Source organism: Spermophilus citellus, assembly GCF_964194105.1.
Source record: "Spermophilus citellus genome assembly, chromosome: 19".
Classification (NCBI taxonomy): Eukaryota; Metazoa; Chordata; class Mammalia; order Rodentia; family Sciuridae; genus Spermophilus; species Spermophilus citellus.
This window is the reverse complement of record NC_138201.1, coordinates 9,607,600-9,629,098: the sequence shown is the minus strand read 5'-3', so window position 1 is coordinate 9,629,098 and position 21,499 is coordinate 9,607,600.

The window sequence follows — 21,499 nt, the reverse complement described above, 5'->3', positions numbered from 1 at the left end:
ATTAATGTCATATAAGAATCAGGACTCGTTCATGCATGGTGACTTAATTCTGTATGCGCCTCTTCCTTGACATAACCCACCTTTTCAAAATCTAGTCCTGTCGAACACATATTCATGAGGATACAGAAGGTTCTGGGAGTAGAGGCAGGTAGACGTGAAGGTTAAGCCTTTAATTTTCTGCTCTCCACGGCAGGCTGGGGAAACTCGGGTGGACCTGCAAATCGAATCCCTCTTTCTATGGGCTTTCTAGAAGCTTCTTTTTAGAATCAGCAGAAAACAGTCTCCGAGGTCACCAGCTCCCACGCCATCTCCTGCTCTTCTTGAAGGATTTCTAGGGGAGAAACGACATCACATATGGGCTGAGTGGTGGGGATAGAAGGTGGCCCCATTGGCATGACCGACTGATATTTAGCAACTATCACCATGTACCAGGTACTTTATTTCTTTTTCTTTATTTTTTAAGTTGATTTTTTAAAAATTCTTTTTAGATGTGCATGACAGTGTATTTTTGACCTATTATACATACATGGAGTATAACTCATTCTCCTTAGGAGAATATATACTCTTTTATGGCCAAGCATATACTTTCCTAAGCACCGTATATGCATTATCATTTAAACCATCCTAGAAACTTACAGGTCAGGTGCTTTTATCATCCCACTTTACAGATGAGGCTATTAAAGTGTGTCAGAGGAAGAGACTGAGAACTTGCTTATTTCCTGAGTTCCCGACTCTCTCCGCCTGAAACCTGCTGGGGAGTAATTCCTCATGCAGAGCATGCGCTGTGGGGAGAGACCCACGCAGACCTTCACTGGCCTTGATTGGAGTTGAAGGTCCTTTGCCTTCTCTCCTGACTCCCTGCATCCGGGGAGACCTTGTCAAACTGTGCTGGCTGCCTCTGTAGCCCATAAGTCACATCAGAGGGTTCTGTCCATCATATTAAATGCCTTAGATGTTTTTTTCTTTCTTCATGCCAAAATTTGTTCCAGGTATCTTTGTAACTTATTATAAAATTCACTGAACAAAGCATCACAAAATATTTATTTATTTATTTGGGGGATACCAGGGATTGAACTCAGGGGCACTCGGCCACTGAGCCACCTCCCCAGCCCTATTTTGTATTTTATTGAGAGACAGGGTCTTACGGAGTTGCTTAGCGCCTTGCTTTTGCTGGGGCTGGCTTTGAACTCGTGATCCTCTTGCCTCACCCTCCTGAGCCACTGGGATTACAGGCGTGCGTCACTGTGCCCTGCAAAATATGTTTACAATGACCATCCTCTGGCACTACTCTTGAAAAGCGATCCTTTCATTCATTTATTCTTTTCAACTGTCGTTTATTAGGTGACTGCCTTTCTTAGATTGTGAGTTCATTAGGGGAAGAAATCAAGAGTCTAGGTGTCCCGGGTAGCCCAAAGCTTGGAGCATTCCCTGGGCCTTGGATGTTCTCTGCTAAACTAGTCTCGTTCCAGGTGAACTAGGAAGAGTTACCCCCCTTTGCATGAACTCTATCTGTCTGGGTTTATTTTTACATCATCAGCCCAGAGAAACTTCTGGATATACAGTAGGTGTTCGATGGGTACTAACTGAATATGAGTGGGTGCTAGGCTGAGTCCTGGAGCTAAAGGTTGGAAGAACTAAATCCAGCCAAAGGTATTTCAGAGGGAACAGCATATGTGAGATTCTGGAGGTAGGAAACCTCATTACAGTCAGGTGACACAGAGAGTTTTGGTGCATAGGGACCAATGTATGCAGCAGTCCCAGAAGATTACAACAGAGCTCAAAATCCCATCGCCTAGTGATGTGATAGCTGCCCTAAAGTCTTAGTGTGACACATTACTCAAATGTTTGGGGTGACACTGGTGCAAACAAGCCTGGGCTTCCAGACAGGTAAAACTACAGCACGTACAATAACGTACGGTTCCTGATACTTGATAATGATAATAACGGAGCATGCGACAGCTCAGAAAACACACTAAGTCCTAATTGGAAACAAATCAAAGAATTTCATTTTAATTTCTCTTTTCCTGGCCAGGGATGCTTCTGACAGAGTCCGAGTGGCTCTCTGAAAGAAGTACTCCAAGCTATTAATGATCCAAATGTTTAAGGAAGAAAACCACATCCTATAGAATTTTGCATATTGCAAGCAAGCAGACTACAGGGGCTAAGAACACAGTTAGCAGAGCAAAAACAGATAACCACACACACACACACACACACACACACACACACACACACACAATACAGACGGTGACATCCCGGGAACTTTACATTTGTAGGCACACAAAGTGCAAAGTGCAGAAAGACAATTTTTTTATCATCTTAAAAATAGCTCACACAACAGATTCACGCAGGAACCCTAAAGATGGAGTCACTGTGGCTATACTTACTATTAATTATTTATTAATCTATATTTTCTAATCTGTAGCCTGGAACCTATAACTTGTATTGGTTAACTCAGACCATAACACTATTGGTTTTCATTTTTACTCTACTTTTCTTCATTATCTTAGAGTGTGTTTCTAATTATATATAAAACATTGACTGTTAGTAGTCTCTGATTGGCAGCCTCAGACATCTCATGCTGCGTGACTCTGCATCAAGAGGCCGGTGGAGTGATTGACATTTTCCATCTAGGTTTCTGTAAGCACACTCAATGATGTTTGCACAGTGACCAGATTGCCCACTGATGCAATTCTCAACATACATTCCTGCCACGAGGGGACATGTGGAGGTCACATGAGTACAGGAAGCCCATGCAGCTGAGGAGCAGAGAGTGAAAAGCAAACTCACGACGCAGGACAGATCCTGCAGGGGCTTCTGTTGATGCTGAGGAGTTTAGTGCTTACATTCCATAAGGAAGGGCAAGTCAAGAATCTCAGCAGGGCCCTGTGGTCATATTCCCATAAAGATAATTATAGTCAAGACGGAAGGTACATTAGAAGGGAGGGGTGAGAGGAATGGGTGGGTGGATGGATGGATGCAGGCAGAAGATGCAGAGGTGCTAAGTGGATGGGTCAACATGACGATGGAGAGAGGGCAATGAGACGAAGACGTTGGTCTGCAAACCCAGTGGGCAGCAAAAGTAACTGAGCATGCTCACCTGCTGACCAGATGGGGCAGATGGGCTGAGGTAACTACTGGATGGCTCTCTTGGATGGTTGGGTGTGTGGTGCTTGGTTCTCAGGGATAAGGACAGGCTGGGAGAGGTGAGTGAGCTTCCATCCACTTGGAACTGGTCAAGCTGACAGGCAGCATTCCAAGGATGATGTTTAGAAGGAGAACCAAATCATCAAAGCTGTGTTGAGCATCTGAGCCATTTTCCCCAAACCACAAGAGCAGTGGTTATTTCCTAATTATAAAGGCACTTCATTTTTTAAATTCTAATTTGTGATATATGACAGCAGAATGCATTACAACTCATATTACACATGCAGAGCATGATTTTTCATGTCTCTGGTTGTACAGAAAATAGAGTCACACCTTTCATGTGTTCATACATATACTTAGGGTCATGATGTCCATCTCATTCCACCATCTTTCCTACCCCCATGTCCTCTCCCTACCCCTCCCTCCCCTTTGCCCTATCTAGAGTTCATCTAATCCTCTGATGCACCACTCCCTCCCCACCTCATCATGAATCAACATCCTTATATCAGAGAAAACATTCGGCATTTGGGGGGTTTTTTTGGATTGGATAACTTCACTTAGCATTATATTCTCGGAGGTACTTATTTTTCCATTGAGAAATATTTGTCCTAGTTTGCATCTTAAAAAACTAAAGTGAGGATCACAATGCATGCTATTCAAATATTTAGATCACTGTTCATTTTTTGGTAAACTATGTTACAGATGGATCCACCCATCCATCCTTTGATCATCCATCTGTCCATCTCACCAAGACCTCTGGAAATTTCCTTAACTTCTTTCTAACTCTCATAACGATTCAGCTCATTTATTGGGGGGGGGGATTGGTCTAGAGTGGGGGTTATTTAACAAATGTAAAGAACTCAGAATGGCACCCACCCCTACAGGGATCACCAAGTGACTATTATGATAACTTAACCTTTTAAAAAAAAATTTTTTTTGGAGAAATGGTCTCATTAAGTTGCTTAGGGGCCTCACTAAGTTTCTGAGGCTGGGTTTGAACTTGGATTCTCCTGCCTCAGCCTCTGAGTCACTGGGATTACAGGCATGTAAACTGTACCCAGCTAATAACTTATATTTTTAAAAAAAAAATAAATGGATTGTTCACAACTGTGTTAAAACCTGCTCCATGGTACCATATTGTCCTCTCATCTCACTTTTAGCTACTGAAAATTTTCTTTCTACCCCCTTCCTTAACCTGTAAGTCCCAAATTGGATCTTTATCACTAAAAATCCAAACGAAGCAAAAGTGAAAAATAGGATGGAAATGTTAAGAAGCCACCACCACAAAGGAGGAGCTTGGGTCCCTGACATGCTGGGCTTTGGTCTTCCACCCAATCAACAGCTAAGAGAGAGAAATCACTGCATGGATCCCATGTTAGGTTGGGATATAGGAAAGAATGCACTAGAAATAGTTCTGCTTTTTCCCCTTTTCCTCTGTCCTCTGCTTTCCTGTGTGTGCATTAATAATTCTTCTAACCTTTACCGCTCCATCGATCAGCTGTCAGGTGAGCTTTCTACCCTCATCCTGGAAGAATCTGTGGAGCTGGCTTTCCATTCATCTTGGCTCTTGCTCTTAGGGCCCAGACTTGGTTTCTGTGACTAAATAGGGCAATTTATGTCTTTAACCCAATCCACTTATCTGTATTTCTCAAGAAGACACACACACACACACACACACACACACACCCCAAAAAAATCCAAATGACTGTCATCCTTTATCAGAGGCTCTCGTAAAAAAAAATCAATTTTTCTCTGGTCTGAGAGGGAGGGCACAGTGAATTCTGTAGCTGTATTGGAATTCTAGCAAATTCTCCCGTCATGCTCTAGAGATGACTCAGTGGAAAAGAAAGGAGTGGTACTGTGATAACCTTTGGAAAATGGAAGGATGGAAGCACAAACCTTCAGAGATAAAGTATCCTCTAAAATATAAATGCACGTAAAGCAATTTTAAAATTATGTGCCGAGGAGGGAAAAGAAATTGGGATTTCTTTTCCAGGATTTGCTGTCTCTTTGCAGATGGCTGTTTCTCCTCCGTGAGCTGGGGAATTCTGCTTTTTTACACAGTTTTTATGGATACTTTGCATTTATATGGCATGTTTGCTGCCCTGAGCATTTTTGTAGCATTATGTGTAAACAGCATGCCTACAAGCCAGGTAATGGAATGTTCCAGTAGCAAAGATGGAGAAGTATCAGAGCAGAGAACTGCATCACTTTGGAGTTTTTAGTCACTGAGAGGAACTGGAATGAGAGCTCTGAGTAGTTTTCTGTGTTAAAAAAAAAAAAAGGGATTTGGTCTAAAAATTGAGATTGTTTCTACCCATTCTTGATATTCTGGAAGCGGCAACGTGAAGTTTGTGGACACGTCTCGTACCTTGGGTCCTCATGTTTTGAACAAGCTTGAACTATCGCTCTAAAGGTGAGAAAGTGCCCCAAGTATGGCTACTTGGTATATTCTAATTTTTTATTTTTTTGACTACTCTAATAAGAATCTGAGAACACTGGTTATAGCTATAATTTGAGCTATTTAAATTCTCTTGCCACTGATGTTCCTGAGAAAATATAATTTAAATAAAACCAACAAAGGAGTAGGTGAAGGGGGAGAAAAAAAAAAAAAAAGACCGGAAGCTCTCTGTTGAATCCTGGATCAAACTGTTCCTGAAGATAGACATCTGGAATTTCAAGTTACATGGGCCACCAGACTATCTTTATTTTGCCTAATGAAGTTGAGATTTATTTTCATCAGTGAACAGAAAGAATCCTCCTATGAGGTTATTAGGGTTTTTTTTTTCTTTTTTCGACTTGATCTTTTGAGTTAAAACATAGAATAATCCTTAATCAAAGTTTTTCTTTCCCTGGTGTGTGCGTTTCAAGAAAAGAGCAAAAGTTGTTCAGAAGGAGACGTTCTGTTGAATAAATAATAGAGGACAAAGTTGGAAATGGTGAAGAATATTTTTTTATGGATTCCTGAAAGATGCATAAGAAGTCTCAAGTCTATTTTTACACATACAGATGTGTTAGTTTTTTTTCCCCCGAATTCATTCTGAGCCGTATCGATTGTCATAGCATTGTTCTCAGCGATGAAGCGTATCGACGACCCTGGTCAGCGCTAGAGTTTCTCTTGCTTATCTGTTTTATTTTAGCTGTTTTTGTTTTCTTCCCCCAGAATGTTCTTCAGACAGTCTGTTCTTCTACAAAGTAGTGATGTGTGTTTATGTATTGCTTCGTGAGAGGCAGGCCTATGGCACAAATAATCCAAATGTTTGTTTTCTAAAGGTCACAACTGAGATAAAGAATGAGCTCTGGTGGCTTCCAGGAGATAACTCCCTCCCCACGTGGGGTGGGGGGTGTTTCTGGATTATCTATCAGTGTCTGCCCTGGAAACCCGAGAGAGAGATGGAGAGCGCATGGTCATCATTCATCCTAATCAAGAATGAGGCTTATCAAGCTAACAGTGAACCCTGAAGAGCACGAAGCTTTGAGAATTGTTTGCTCTCTCGGTTCCAGATTGGATTTTGGTCTAGAGTCTCTCCGTTATCACCTCGTTTTCTTTTCTGTGTTTAAAAATACCCACCTGCCCATCTCCCTGCCTCCTGGCCTCCCCCTGGGGTTCCACTCCAATCTGACCCTCTCCTGAGTCAAGGTCAGAGGAAGCAGGCAGGCAGGAGGGAGTGTGGGGGACCCACAGGTGACTTCCAAACAAGATTTATCCTAGTAAAGAGAGTAAGATGAAGACTCTCTAGATAATAACGTGAAGCGTAGGGAACCAAGTTTGAAAATGGACCTGCCTGGGTATGGCCAGCCTGTGAATCCGGCAGCCTCCCATGAGGCGGAGGGGAAGCCATTCATGTGACTAGGACTGACTGGGTATTGATTACACACAAGACAGACATCTAAAGTGCGCTGTGGTCTGATGGGAACAGAAAAGACCGTAGAATGAAGGGAACCTAACTTTCCTGTGTTTGGGTATGAATCCGTGACCAGTGAAACTCCACATCCCGTACGACCCCAAGAGTGGGTTCCTAATCAGAATGACTCGTGGTCCTCGTTTGTATGATCTGTCCGGGACACTTCAAGGGAGAAAGTGGGTCCTCTCAGAGAAAAGGACAGTGTGCCCCGCCGCCTGTCCTCTAGTTTTATCGAGGGTCGCAGGGAAGTTTCTAGAATCCCTCCCAGGACCTGTGACTGTTGGCCTCAAAGAGAGGATGGTCTGGGGCACGGGTTTGGGGATTTTAATGAAATTGGAAATTGAGCCCCCCCACCCCTCAATTTCTTGCCCCCTTCACCAGTTTGAAGAGACCTTAGCAAGTTTGCATTGGGAGGGTCTGGACGCTGTGGAGGCCAAGATAATTAGGGATCATGATGCTTCAGTGATCAGGAGGGAGCAGGGCCCCTGGTAGGTGTGACGTGATCTTGAAACAACTGTGGTTCCCAAGGGGCTGCAGCTGAGGCTCGGGGAGGCTGTGACGTAACCAGGCCCCATCTTCCAGGTGCTGGCCTCTCGGCTGAGGCTCCCTGGGGCTCCCTGGGGCTCCCTGGGGCCCTTCCCTGCTGACCCATTCATGAATGACTAGCTGCCTCACACTCTCTTATTCCATCCTCATACAAAACCGTGGGTGATAGTCAAACACTTCCTGGTGCAGATTTTCCAAATGGGAAAGACTGAGGTCCGTCAACGTCCGTCTCCCAACTTTGAGTCGACGGCCGGAGTTCAGGCTGCGTTCCCTGCAGCAGGCGTGCGGCTGTGTGGCACCCCACCTGACCTGGCTGCTCTGCTCTCTGATCTGCTCTGGGGAATGTAAAGGCCACCGTAGCTGCTGAGGCGGTGAGAACAGTGGCCCTTGACAACACAGAGGTTCATTTGGTCAACCCGGAGGAGAAAAAATGCAGAGCATCAGAACCGTGCTGTGCCCTCTCCTTACAATCAGAGCAACCGATGCTTGCTTTTGTTACATTTGATTCCTTGTCATTCAAAGAAGATTTCTTGCATCTCTTCTTGCTCTGCACCTGGCAGAAGGATCCAAGGAGGTGGGTGGCCTGGATACAACACAGGGGGCATCAGTCCAGGGACCATGTAGAAGGCTTTGGCATGTGGTCTCAACTCTGCGGGGCTTACCGTTCTCATTTTGTAAAAGGGTCCTTTTGATTCTACTAAGTCCATGCTTTGTTAGGTGATGCTGAAATAAGCCTGCTAAGTTCTCCTTGCTCTCTGATCTTCAGGTGAGCTTTACTCACTTGGCGCCTGATTCAAGGTAGTCATTAACATAAGCCAAACAATACCTCGGGATTAGGTGTCTGAAGCTGCCATCTGTGCTGATTGGTCATGCTCAGCATAGCGGTTATAAATACTTGGTCATATGTAAAAATCACTCTTCACCTTACTATTTTTTTAAAATGTATTCCTTATTTCCAGTCTTTCCACAAGAGCTTTTTTTCAAGGTAATATATGTATCCTAAAATTTGCCATTTTAGTTATATCTCTAAATTTTTTATTATGGCAAGAACCCTTAACAGGAGTCGCACACTCTGAAAGTTTTAAGGATGTAATACCATATTGTAGACTGTAGGTCAAAGCTGAATCTCAAAGCTCTAGAATTTATCCATCTTGCAGAACTGAAACTCCGCACCCATGGATTGGCAATTCCTGTTTCCTGCTCTTTCCTTCTCATTGGTAGTCACATTTACCCTTTAATTCTATGAATGTGACTGTTTTAAATAACTTGGTTGGCTGGATCATGCGGTGTCTCTCTTTCTGTAACTGGATTATTTCATTTAGCCTGGATAAATTCCATTATATGTACCTACCATATTTTTTTCCTCTGTTCATATATTTTTTCTGTTCATTTTCATTTCTTGGCCACTGTGAAGAGTGCTGTGCGGAGGACTCAGGCCTGGACCATGAATTCAGAAACTGGACAAGGGGTAACAGGGGGTAAAGAAAAGAGCCAGACTCTCTGCTGGTAGTTAGAGAATACAGATGCCCACCCAGAGAGAGGAAAAAGGTAGGGCCAGGTGGGTAGCCAAGTTCTGGTGAGGCTTAACTGATACCAGAGCTGTCTCAGCACATTTATTATATAGGTTGTATCAAAAGATTATTTGTGAAAAAGTTTCAGCAAAGCAGGCAATCTGAAAGACGCAGGACTGGTGAGAAATTAAGGTCATCTTGTTTTTGCTCAAATTCTCTATTTCTGGCAGTTGGTGTCTGAAATCTCAAGACCTTGACTGATACCCAGAGTGTTCTCAGGCCAGCATCACCATAGTAACTGGGCAACCTCAATATGCACCTTCGAACAGGCAGCCCCTAGCACAAATGTAACCACGAGAGAGTCAGAGGCCATGATTCGATTCACCGCTCTCCACCATGCTGCAGCAAAGCGGGAGGGTTGACATCTCAAGATCTTGATTTTATTTCCTGTGGATATAGGCCTAACAGTGGGACAGATGGGTCATATAATCACATTCCTATTTTTAACTGTTGGAAGAGCTGCCGTGCTGTTCTCCATAGCTCCTGTACCATTTTGCATTCCCACCAAGTGTATACACTTCCTGGGCAAGATGTGGAAGAAACAGAACCAATTCTACCATTTTTCAGGGTACAATTCAGTGGAATTTATTGCATTCACAATGCCATTCAATCAGCTTTCTTATTTTTATATGTTTTCATCACTCCAAACAGAAACTTTCCATTAAGCAATATTCATCCTTACCCCAAACTCAACCCCTGTTAATCTCTAATCTACTTTTTTGTCTTTATGAGTTTGCCCATTCTAGATATTCCATATAAGTGGATTTATATAGTATTTTTTATTTTGTGTCTGGCATATTTCACTTAGTCAAATGCCTTCGAAGTTATCCATACAGTAGTGTGTATCACTTATTTTAGGAGACTATTTTATTTGATAGAACACACTTTGCAAAATACTGTAAATTAATGTTAGGTAGGATGCCTGAGCCAGACTCACTGCTGGTAGTTAGAGAATACAGATGCCCACCCAGGCTCCTATTTCAAGAAAATTTTGCTCACCACTTATTGGAATGAACTCACTTATGGATAAAATTATTGGTTATAACAGTATTCACCAGTGTGGATATCTAATAAGATCAACAATTTTTTGAACTATGATTGTCCTGATTATGTTTTATAACAAAGCCAGAGCTGTGGCCATAGCAAAACTATGACAGTTGGTCTCTCAAATCTTGACATTTTTTTTAAAGACTAGAGGAGAGATATGAGAAAGAATATGGTATAAAACTTGTCATTGTTGTTGAGTTTTTACTTTCCTAACTAGCATGAGATTCCAAGGTCTTCTTTCCTTTGTATGCAAGTCATTATGATGCCATCATGAGATCATTTCTCACCCAGGGGTGCTGGCCTTCACTATTATTTGAAATACAGTTGTGCCTTTCACCTGTGGCTTAATAATGCTATTAAGTCTGAATCTTCTTGCAAAAGCAGTTTATTCATTCAGAACTACACCTTTAAGTCTGATTAATATTCCACTGTAATGTTCACCATGTCTTCTTGTTGAGCCATTCATTCACTGATGGACTCTTGAGTTGGCTTCACCTTTGGGCTGTTGTGAATTATATTTCTGTGACCATTGATGTATTTTGATTTGTTTGGGTTCCTGATTTTAATTATCTGTGGTAAATACCTAAGAATAAAACAGCTTGGTCATACAATAATTCTGTTTGGAACTTTTCAAGGAAATCCTGAACTGTTCTCCAGAGCAGGTGCACCACTTCATATTGCAACCAGCAATGATGAGAAGATTTCAGGGACTCCACTCATCATCATATGTTTCCACTCTGTATTGTGGATGCTGTGATAGGTGTGAAGTGGAAATGCATGCGGTTTTGATTTGTAGTTCTATAATGACTGACAGTACAGAGCATCTTTTTAAGTGGTCATTGACAATTTCTATGTCTTCTTTGAAGAAATGTCTACTCAAGTCCTCTGCCCACTTTTGAATCAGATGATTTTTTTGTTATTGAGTTGTATGAACTCTTTATATATTTTGGATATTAAGCCCTTATCAGATATATGACTTACAAATATTTTCTCCCAATTTGTAGGTTAGCTTTTCTTTTTCTTGATAATGTCCTTTGATGTAAAAAAGTTTTTTTAAAATTATTTTGATAAAATCTAATTTATCAATTTTTTCTTTTGCCTTCAGGGCTTTGGGGCACAAATCTAATAATCCATAGACAAATACAAGGTTATTAATATTTAACCCTACATTTCTTCCTCTGTGATGTTATATAGGGGTTCAAGTGCACTCTTTTATGTGTAGAAATGCATTTGTCCTAGTGCCACATGTTGAAGAGATGGAACTTTATCCATTGAATAGATTTGGCTCCCTTGTTTCAAATAAAATTTGGATGTACTTCCAGACTCTTGATTTTATTCCACGTGATTGTACGTGTATCCTTCTGCCAATACTACACTATTTTGGTTACTGTTTTATTACTGTAGCTTTGTGTCATTGATTTCTTTTAATCACTGTAAATGTGCCTACTGCAATTTTTTACTTCCAATCTCACTTTTTTTTACTTAATCTATGAGTTAAGAGCACCCGTCAATCAAGTTGATTGTACTGCATATTACTAGAGTTCTGGAGTCTCTATTAAGGAACTAATTGGTTTTGGTACACTGGCCTTATGACACATGGCCTAGGACAGTCCCTCTCTCCCAAGTTCTATCACACAACCTCAGATAATCTATTAGGTAGAAATCAGAGGTGTTCAGGTTGAAGGGCAAGTAAGTCAAGGCCCAGTGACTCAGGCTCCTCAATAGCCACATGCTGTAAACACTCTTAGGACAAATGTGATACCAAATGAAAATCCATAACATCAATGTATCTTCAGTCAAAGTTTCTATTATAAATTTTATGGTGATAATTTTATAAAATTCACCCTCCAGATAGACTAAGCATTATACTAACTTTTAAAAACCTCCATTGTTATTGAGTTTTTTAAAAAATTTTATGTATTTATTTTGTTTTTGCTTGCTACATAAAATAAAAAAGATGGTTACATACTATTATGGTTGGGAACAGGGTGGCCCCAGGATAGCTCATGGGGCAAAGCAGGGATGTTCAAAGGTGAAATTGATCAGATTGTGAGAGCTGTCACCTATGCAGTGAATTAATCCATTTGTTGGGTTAATCATTTGGATTACTGGGTGGTAACTGTTGACAAGTTACCACCAAGGAAGTGGGTCATTGGGTGCATGCTCTTGGAGGTTGTATCTTGTCCCTGGATTCTCGATCACTCTCTGGTTCCTGGCTGCCATGAACTAAGAAGCCTTCTTCACCATGTCCTTCCACCATGATGTTCTGCCTCACCTTGGACCCAGAATTATGGAGTCAGCTGACCATGGACTGAACCTCTGACCTCCTGAGCCAAAATAAACTTTTCCTCCTCTGTTCTGGTCAGGTTATTTTGGCCACAGGAACACAAAGCTGACTAATCATATTTATAAAGAATTATAATCCATGATTTACATTTCCTGCAGAATTGCCTTCCATTGAAATCTTTTGCTACATCTTCCTAAGAGAGCGTCTCATATTGGACTCTGCAGACAGTCTGCACTTAGGAATCACCTTGAACATCATGCACTAAAGGAGAGGACAAGCCACCTAACATGCAGCCTTGGCTACTCCCGAGTCCGACCTTCCTGAGAAGGAAGTGCACTTAAAGTATCATTGGATGTACAAGATGACAAATCAAACTAGTGGTTTGTGCTCTTCTGCACTGGGATCCAAATTTACAGTTGTTTCAAATAATGTCGTGGAATGGTCCATAAATTCACTAAGGTGACCCAGGAGTGTTGATCTGAATTTACTTTAGCCTCCCTTATTGTCACTCAACAGAGTAAACGAGAACTGATGGCTCTTCAAACAGGGGTAGTAAATTAGAATTATAGTGAACACAAATGTCTCATTATGTCGAGTCAAGGTCTATTTCCCTTTTATAGAGCCAATGGGTGGAAAGCATGGTTTTTAATTTACAAATGAATATGCACAGGAATCTGAGCCCTCCTATTTACATAAACCTGATCGACAATTAATCTTCAGTCAAGTACCCAGAGCAGGTTTAGAAAATGCAAAGCACAGCTAAAATTAAAAAAAAAAAAATCACCCTGAAATATCCAATGTCCTAAACACTAAAATACAACTTTTATTCATCTTTTATTATCTCCCAGGTAAACATGGAAAAACAGTTTAATGAGATGATGAGACATTTATGCACTTGGGTTAGATGAATTAATAAATCAATTTGGGTTAAACACTGGAAAAAGGCATTTAAATGTTTCGAGTATCAAAAGGCTCCTTTTAGAGAGTTTCTAAACTTAAGTTTAAATTTTCTTGAAATTCGGGCAGTCAGGTCAACATACTTTAGAAAGGGTTTGTCCACAAGAGTGAGGCATGAGAGAACTTTTTCTGGATAATGGAATTGCTCACTGTCTTGATTGTTGGAGAGATGTCTACATTTACAAAACACAGAATTTCACATTTAAGATTTGGGTGTGTCACTGTCTTTGTGACTCTGTGTATGACTCTTTTTTTAAATTTTTTTTTTATTGGTTGTTCAAAACATTACATAGTTCTTGATATATCATATTTCACACTTTGATTCAAGTGGGTTATGAACTCCCATTTTTACCCCGTATACAGATTGCAGAATCACATCAGTTACACTTCCACTGATTTACATATTGACATACTCATGTCTGTTGTATTCTGCTGCCTTTCCTATCCTCTACTATCCCCCCTCCCCTCTTCTCTCTCTACCCCCTCTACTGTAATTCATTTCTCCCCCTTGTATTATTTTTCCCTTTCCCCTCACTTCCTCTTGTATGTAATTTTGTATAACCCTGAGGGTCTCCTACCGTATCCAAGCAATTTCCCTTCTCTCTCCCTTTCCCTCCCACCTCTCATCCCTGTTTAATGTTAGTCATCTTCTCATGCTCTTCTTCCCTACTCTGTTCTTAGTTACTCTCCTTATATCAAAGAAGACATTTGGCATTTGTTTTTTAGGGATTGGCTAGCTTCACTTAGCATAATCTGCTCTAATGCCATCCATTTCCCTCCAAATTCTATAATTTTGTCATTTTTTAATGCAGAGTAATACTCCATTGTGTATAAATGCCACATTTTTTTATCCATTCGTCTATTGAAGGGCATCTAGGTTGCTTCCACAGTCTTGCTATTGTGAATTGTGCTGCTATGAACATCGATGTAGCAGTGTCCCTGTAGCATGCTGTTTTTAGGTCTTTAGGGAATAGACCCAGAAGGGGAATAGCTGGGTCAAATGGTGGTTCCATTCCCAGCTTTCCAAGAAATCTCCATACTGCTTTCCAAATTGGCTGCACCAATTTGCAGTCCCACCAACAATGTACAAGTGTAACCTTTTCCCCACATCCTCGCCAGCACTTGTTGTTGTTTGACTTCCTAATGGCTGCCAATCTTACTGGAGTGAGATGATATCTTAGGGTGGTTTTGATTTGCATTTCTCTGACTGCTAGAGATGGTGAGCATTTTTTCATGTACTTGTTGATTGATTGTATGTCCTCCTCTGAGAAGTGTCTGTTCAGGTCCTTGGCCCATTTGTTGATTGGGTTATTTGTTATCTTATTGTCTAATTTTTTGAGTTCTTTATATACTCTGGATATTAGGGCTCTATCTGAAGTGTGAGGAGTAAAGATTTGTTCCCATGATGTAGGCTCCCTGTTTACCTCTCTTATTGTTTCTTTTGCTGAGAAAAAACTTTTTAGTTTGAGCAAGTCCCATTTGTTGATTCTAGATATTAACTCTTGTGCTATGGGTGTCCTATTGAGGAATTTGGAGCCCGACCCCACAGTATGTAGGCCGTAGCCAACTTTTTCTTCTATCAGATGCCTTGTCTCTGATTTGATATCAAGCTCCTTGATCCATTTTGAGTTAACTTTTGTGCATGGCGAGAGAAAGAGATTCAGTTTCATTTTGTTGCATATGGATTTCCAGTTTTCCCAGCACCATTTGTTGAAGATGCTATCCTTCCTCCATTGCATGCTTTTAGCCCTTTTATCAAATATAAGAAAGTTGTAGTTTTGTGGGTTGGTTTCTGTGTCCTCTATTCTGTACCATTGGTCCACCCGCCTGTTTTGGTACCAGTGCCATGCTGTTTTTGTTACTATTGCTCTGTAGTGTTTGAAGTCTGGTATCGCTATACCACCTGATTCACACTTCCTGCTTAGCATTGTTTTTGCTATTCTGGGTCTTTTATTTTTCCATATGAATTTCATGATTGCCTTCTCTATTTCTACAAGAAATGCCATTGGGATTTTGATTGGCATTGCATTAAACCTATAGAGAACTTTTGGTCTGTGTATGATTCTGTTTGATCTCTCTCTCTCTCTCTCTCTCTCTCTCTCTCTCTCAAAGCTCATCTCTTTCTCAGAAAGAGAGATACATTTCTGAAAAATACCTTATAGCTCGATTCATCTTCCCAGAATGCGGGGACATACATCAATACACTCCTCTATACATACATCACGTTCCAATTGTGTCTTTTTTAACTTAAAAAATCAAAAAAATCCTCAAGGAGATTGCTATTTGAAAACATCCTGGTTTGGGCAGAGATCACTGTCCTTGTCTGTGAGTGTAAGTGGGACCTATTTGTTCCAGCATCCAGGCGGGACTGAGCTTGCTGACTTCACTCACCCATTGAATTTTGAGAGAAGGGGATGGTCCAGATGAGTCCGAGGGTGTGGGATGGAACCCCGTGAACTTGAGGTGGCGTGGCACTATTGTCCTTGGTAAATTCTGTCTGTGAGAGAATTGATGTGACACTGTTGTCACCCATAAAGACCCCATTTACAGAGGCTGTTTCCTTCAGCCAGTGGGGACTGCTCATCCCATCCTGGATTTTAGAATGGTGTGAAGGCTCTCTCCTCCTGCCATTCTATCAAAAGGCTGACCTTAGCACTACCAGTGGTATATAGATAGGACTGTCCTCTGATGTCATAGCTGTAAGTGACTTTTGCAAGTAAAAAAGAAAAGCTTGCTCTGGCCCATGTTACCACTTCTCATTTTCTTTTAAAAGGATTGCTCTTACCTTAGGGGCAAGAAAGACAACAAAGACCTGTAATCTCTTTACAGAAATCGCACAAGGCAGCAATTCAGTCTTGCCCAGTTTTACCTATTAGCAGCTGCCGGGGGCCAGCCCCGGCGGGGTCCAGGGAGTCCCGAAGGAGGAGTGGCGTCGGCGAAATGATGAGACAGGAGTCGTTCCCTTTGAGCAATCTTCAGAGAGAGAGCTAAAGCAGCTTTTCTCTGGGTCCCCTTTTTATTACAATTTTTCTCATCATTATAGATTCACAATACGTCATTGATTATATAACTTAAAACTTTGTCAAGACATGACATTTCCTTAACCATGATTGAGAGCACACCGATCTACATTCTTCTAGGATATGACCCCCAGCCATACAATCATCAAAGTACAGATTCATCAATAAAACATGTCACCAATTTACATCCTTCAGATTTTCCCAAGATTTACTATTTTTCCCAAGATGTTATTTCCTTATTAACTAATGTCAAACTACGTAACCAGACTCTAAGTCTCCTAATTAATCATTAACCTAAAGTACACCTGCACTTTATTTTTAATCTAAAATTTCCATCTAAAAAAGTCCCTTTAAATCTTATATTTAAAATGTCCTAAAGTTTATGAATCATCCTTAAAGCATATCAGAAACCTATATAACTAAAGACTTAATAATTTCTAAACTTAAGAATCTAAATAATATTTTTAACATTATTCTAAAACTGTGTCTTATAAAGCTATTTTAATTAATTCCTAAATTTATTCTCATAAAACTGGTTGAGCTGCTTTTTCAGAGAGTTTCTTTTGTTTCTCAGTCAAGGTACACTAGTTCTCAAAGAATTTGTTTCTCAGTCAAGGTACACTAGTTCTCAAAGAGTTTGTTTCTCAGTCAAGGTGTACTAGTTCTCAAAGAGTTTGTTTTTCAGAGGATGATTGTTGTCTGTTATTAGGTTTGTCCACAATGTACTAAGATAGAAGAATAGCCTTTTATTTTGTCCTTGATATGCTGAGGGGTGGGTAGCAGAACAGCTTCCAAGGTATGAACTACCTGTTCTGTTCTAGCCATCTGAAATTTAATTGTTTGGCATTTAACATACTCATGCCTCCTGTGAGAAACATAAGCATGAAAATGTAAAGTCCCAATTATATAAAAAAGGGTCTCATGGTTTCGGTTACCCACCAACCAGTGTGGCTTTGCCAGCATTCATCCTCACTGTGACCCTGTCAAGACAGTGGGAGAGCGGCTTTGCCAACACTTTTTCTCACTGTGACCCTGTCAAGACAGTGAGTGGGGGATCGCCTTCACCAAGTAGCTGCTCTTGTATGTAGGCTGGGGGCCTGTAAGGACAAGAGAAGGGATCAGAGGTGTCCTTGGTATCATGTCTCCAATACCGGCAAGACTGACACAGAGGCAAGGCTTTGCTTCACTGAATTTGAATAGATAGTTCTTGATTTCTACCCAGAGGAAGCCAACCAAATGCTAGCAAAAGCTGACCGCAGGATAACAGGTCTGGATGCTTCTCGCCCATAAACAATTACAGCAATGATCCCAAAATGTGGGGTTTGCAGCCTGTAGGGCTCCTGAGGGCCGGGAATGTTTCCATTTTTGTCCAGAGGGGGCATCAGATATCGTTTGTTAATGGAGGATGTCTGAGAAATTAACTAATGAACCTGAAGGTCATGCATAGCCTAGCATAGAGTTTAACAGATTCCCTCTGTATCAGCCCCTGTTAATGATAATGTTTAAAATCTAAATATGAGAGAGAGTTTTCTTTGGCCTCATCCCATCTCTCTTTTCTTTCTCTTCTCCCACGTTGAGGTGCCCTTTCTCAGATCAAGGGCTTCAAGGATTTCTTGCTGCTGTATGGCAAAGTCCATCAGGACCACTGGGGACAGGTTGGGGCAGTAGAGGATCAGGGCTTAGCTAGAGCAAAAAGGAAATTTCCACAAAAAAGCTGGTCTCACAGCTAAAGAAGAAGGTGCAATCAAAACAACGGTTGTGAGTTTATAGAATAGGGGAGCTATCAATCAGGATAGAGAAGAAATGGAGATGAACCCCAAAATCAAAGCCTTAGAGAAAGAAGGTCAGATCAAACAGCAGGTAGGAAATCAGAGAGAAAAGGTAGCACTTCTAAGAACCTTCCTTGTATTGGAAGTTAGAAAATCCATGTTCACATCTCACTACTTCTACTTAAAATTAAGTAATAGTAGGTAAATTAATTTCCTTCTCTGGGAAGCATGGATTATAGACCTACCACTGTTTTTAAGGACTAAATAACATATATAAGGTTATTTTTTAGAATGTCTGGCACAGAGTAAATACATTTGGGATGATGATAATCACAATGATGCTTGAATATATGAATCTGTAGGCGGTTGAAAATTGATCATGGAGGACATAGTGGCTTTCTAGGGGAGAGATAAGCTTTAAGGGTGTCTCCTCTTTGTGTTCTCTAGCTTTGAAAGGGGTAGAATTTACAGAAAAGACCCTGGAAATTCCATCTGAGCTATTCTTTCCCATCCAGCCTTTGGCTTCTTCAAAGTGCCCCCCATTCTGTTGGCCCTCTGCATCTTGAGCCCCTTAAGTGTCTCATTATTTTATCCCCAGCAAAATGATCACTGCCTCAGTACAGATATTCTGAGGGATAAGGATAGGGAATAGCATTATCCTGTTTAATTCGTGAACTCAAATAAGCCTTCCTTCCTTCTAATGATGCTTTGCTTTGTTTTTAGAAGAGGTGCGTTGGTCTGGATACCCTCCTTATTTTGACTGTCAGTGAGATAAAGTGACAAGTTCCAGATAGTACGGGGAAATATTTTAGTGAGAGAGGTTAAAGTCGTAGCCCACATATTTACAGCCAACCGAGCTTTTGCAACTTTCCCTTCTAAATGTTCTGGGCAAACAGCTGAACATGTTTTTATGACAACCTCCCTCCCAAATTATTATGAAGTCAGAGACATCTGTGCGTCTTTAGACTCAGGCTGCCAAATCTCACAGCTAATTATAAGTTAATTTGTGATTTGCAAAGTTAGACAGCCCCATGTGAGGCAAGACGAAAGGTGACTTTAGAAAACAGTTCTTCTTTGGTGACTACCACACTATCTAATGTCACCAGGCACCTCTCTAAAACTCACAGTTTAACTGATTAATTGCAGATATGAACCATTCATCTTGATCACTGCATGAAGTTGTCTATGAAAAGATCCATAGATTTATGCTCATAGCAAAAAGTAAGAAATAAGCACTTGACATTTTAAGCTCCTGGACTTCAGCACCATGGACAGAAGTGAGACCATTCTTGTGTGATTCTACTTTCCTTTTGTTTCAAAAATTTTTAATTAGTTCTACAGGACAGTAGGATGCATTTATGCACATTGATATGTCATACATAGATGGGATATAATTTCTCATTTTTCTGAGTGTACATGTTGCAGAATCAGATTGGTCATGCAGTCACATATATACAGAAAGCAATAATGTCTGTTTCCGTCTACTACTCTTCCTATCCCCACATCCCCTCCCCTCCCCTTCCTTCACTACCCTCTACCTAATCTAAGGTGACTCTTGTTCTTCTCCCATGCTCCCCCGCTTATTGTGAATTAGCATCCACATCTTAGAGAAAACATTCAGCCTTTGGTTTGGGGGGATTGGCTTATTTTGCTTAGCATGATAGTCTCCAACTCCATCCATATACTGGCAAACACCATAATTTCATTCCTCTTTAAAGCAGAGTAATATTCCATTGAATATAGTAAGAAAACATTTCGCCATTGATACCAAAACAGGCTTGTAGACAATGGTACAGAATAGAGGACACAGAGACAAATCCACATAAATACAGTTATCTCATACTAGACAAGGGTGCCAAAAACATTCACTGGAGAAATGATAGCTCATTCAACAAATGGTGCTGGCAAAACTGGAAATATGTATGTAACAAAATGAAATTAAACCTCTCTCTCTCTCCGTTTCTTTTGCTTTCTTTCAAATGATTGCTCCACATGTGACTTGGCTGTGCATACTCTGTATACTGCAAGGTATTTGGTTATTGTGTAAAGTGACCTTTTTGATCTTCTTATTTTCTCCTTTTGAAACTAGTTTTTTTTTCTATTTTCTTGATAACACATTTATTCTATGCACTTTCAGAGACTATTCTAAGTGTAGTTAAATGTGTCTGCCATGACAAAGGCTATTGAATGTGTCCCTATTTTCCCCTTTAGAAAACCAGTTCCTTATATGAAGAACTGCCCTCTTTCTTAACTCAATGTATGTGTTGTAGAACTCTGAAAGTTTTTAGTCATCAACAGAAAAATCATCACCCAAGAAGTTGCAAAAGAAGATTCTAAATCTGCCTTGAGTATTTGACAATTTGTGTGAATATGTTTTCGTGATTCTTTGCTGGGAAGGGATATTCTGCCTTCAGATTTCTGTAATAATTGGTTCATACATCCTCGTGATATTTATTAATAGATTGTATTAATATGGAGGACCCTGGACGGTTATGGATGTCATAAGCCACTTTTACCACTTGCTGATGACCCTGAGAGTTGATGACAGGCTTTGATTTTAGGTTTTGCTGAGGCAGAAATTGAGATTGAGCCCATGGGCAAGCTGAGGTGTGGGAACAAGTCATGTTGGGTAATTCTTGCTCACTGCCTGACACCCACATCTCAATATGCTTATATCATTCTGTCCTCACTGACTATATGGTAATTCCTCTGTCATGATTGAAATCTTTGCTTCTTTGTGAAAAAAAAGAGCACAAATCAGAGAAAAATCTTCTTCGATAAGTCTGAAAAGGTTAACAGACATGGTGAAGATATGCAGAAAGAATGCCAAAATGGAACTCCATTCCAGAGGAATTCAGAAACCTGTACTAACTCCCATTCACAAACGGATTTTCAGAGATAAGGACATGCAGAATTGTAAGAATTTAACCCAGGAGTGGAAGACATGTTTCAATTCTGGTGCCAACTCTGTTTTGTGAGGCTCTCCATTTCCTGGGTTAGGCCGTATGTTAGAATTACTTGTATTTTTTTTCTTGCCTTCTCCCCTACCACCATACAGAAGTAAATTATAAAATCAATGTAGACGCTATCGTCAGCGGTTCATCCAATATCCACATCTGTTGTTCCTGCTTCCTAACAAAACCACTTTTTTTTTCTTTATCTTGTCTTTCCCTAAAGATCTGTATCCATGGGCATCTGGATATGGATCCTGGTTATTCTAGACCAACTCCTAGCGTTCCTCCAGAAATCC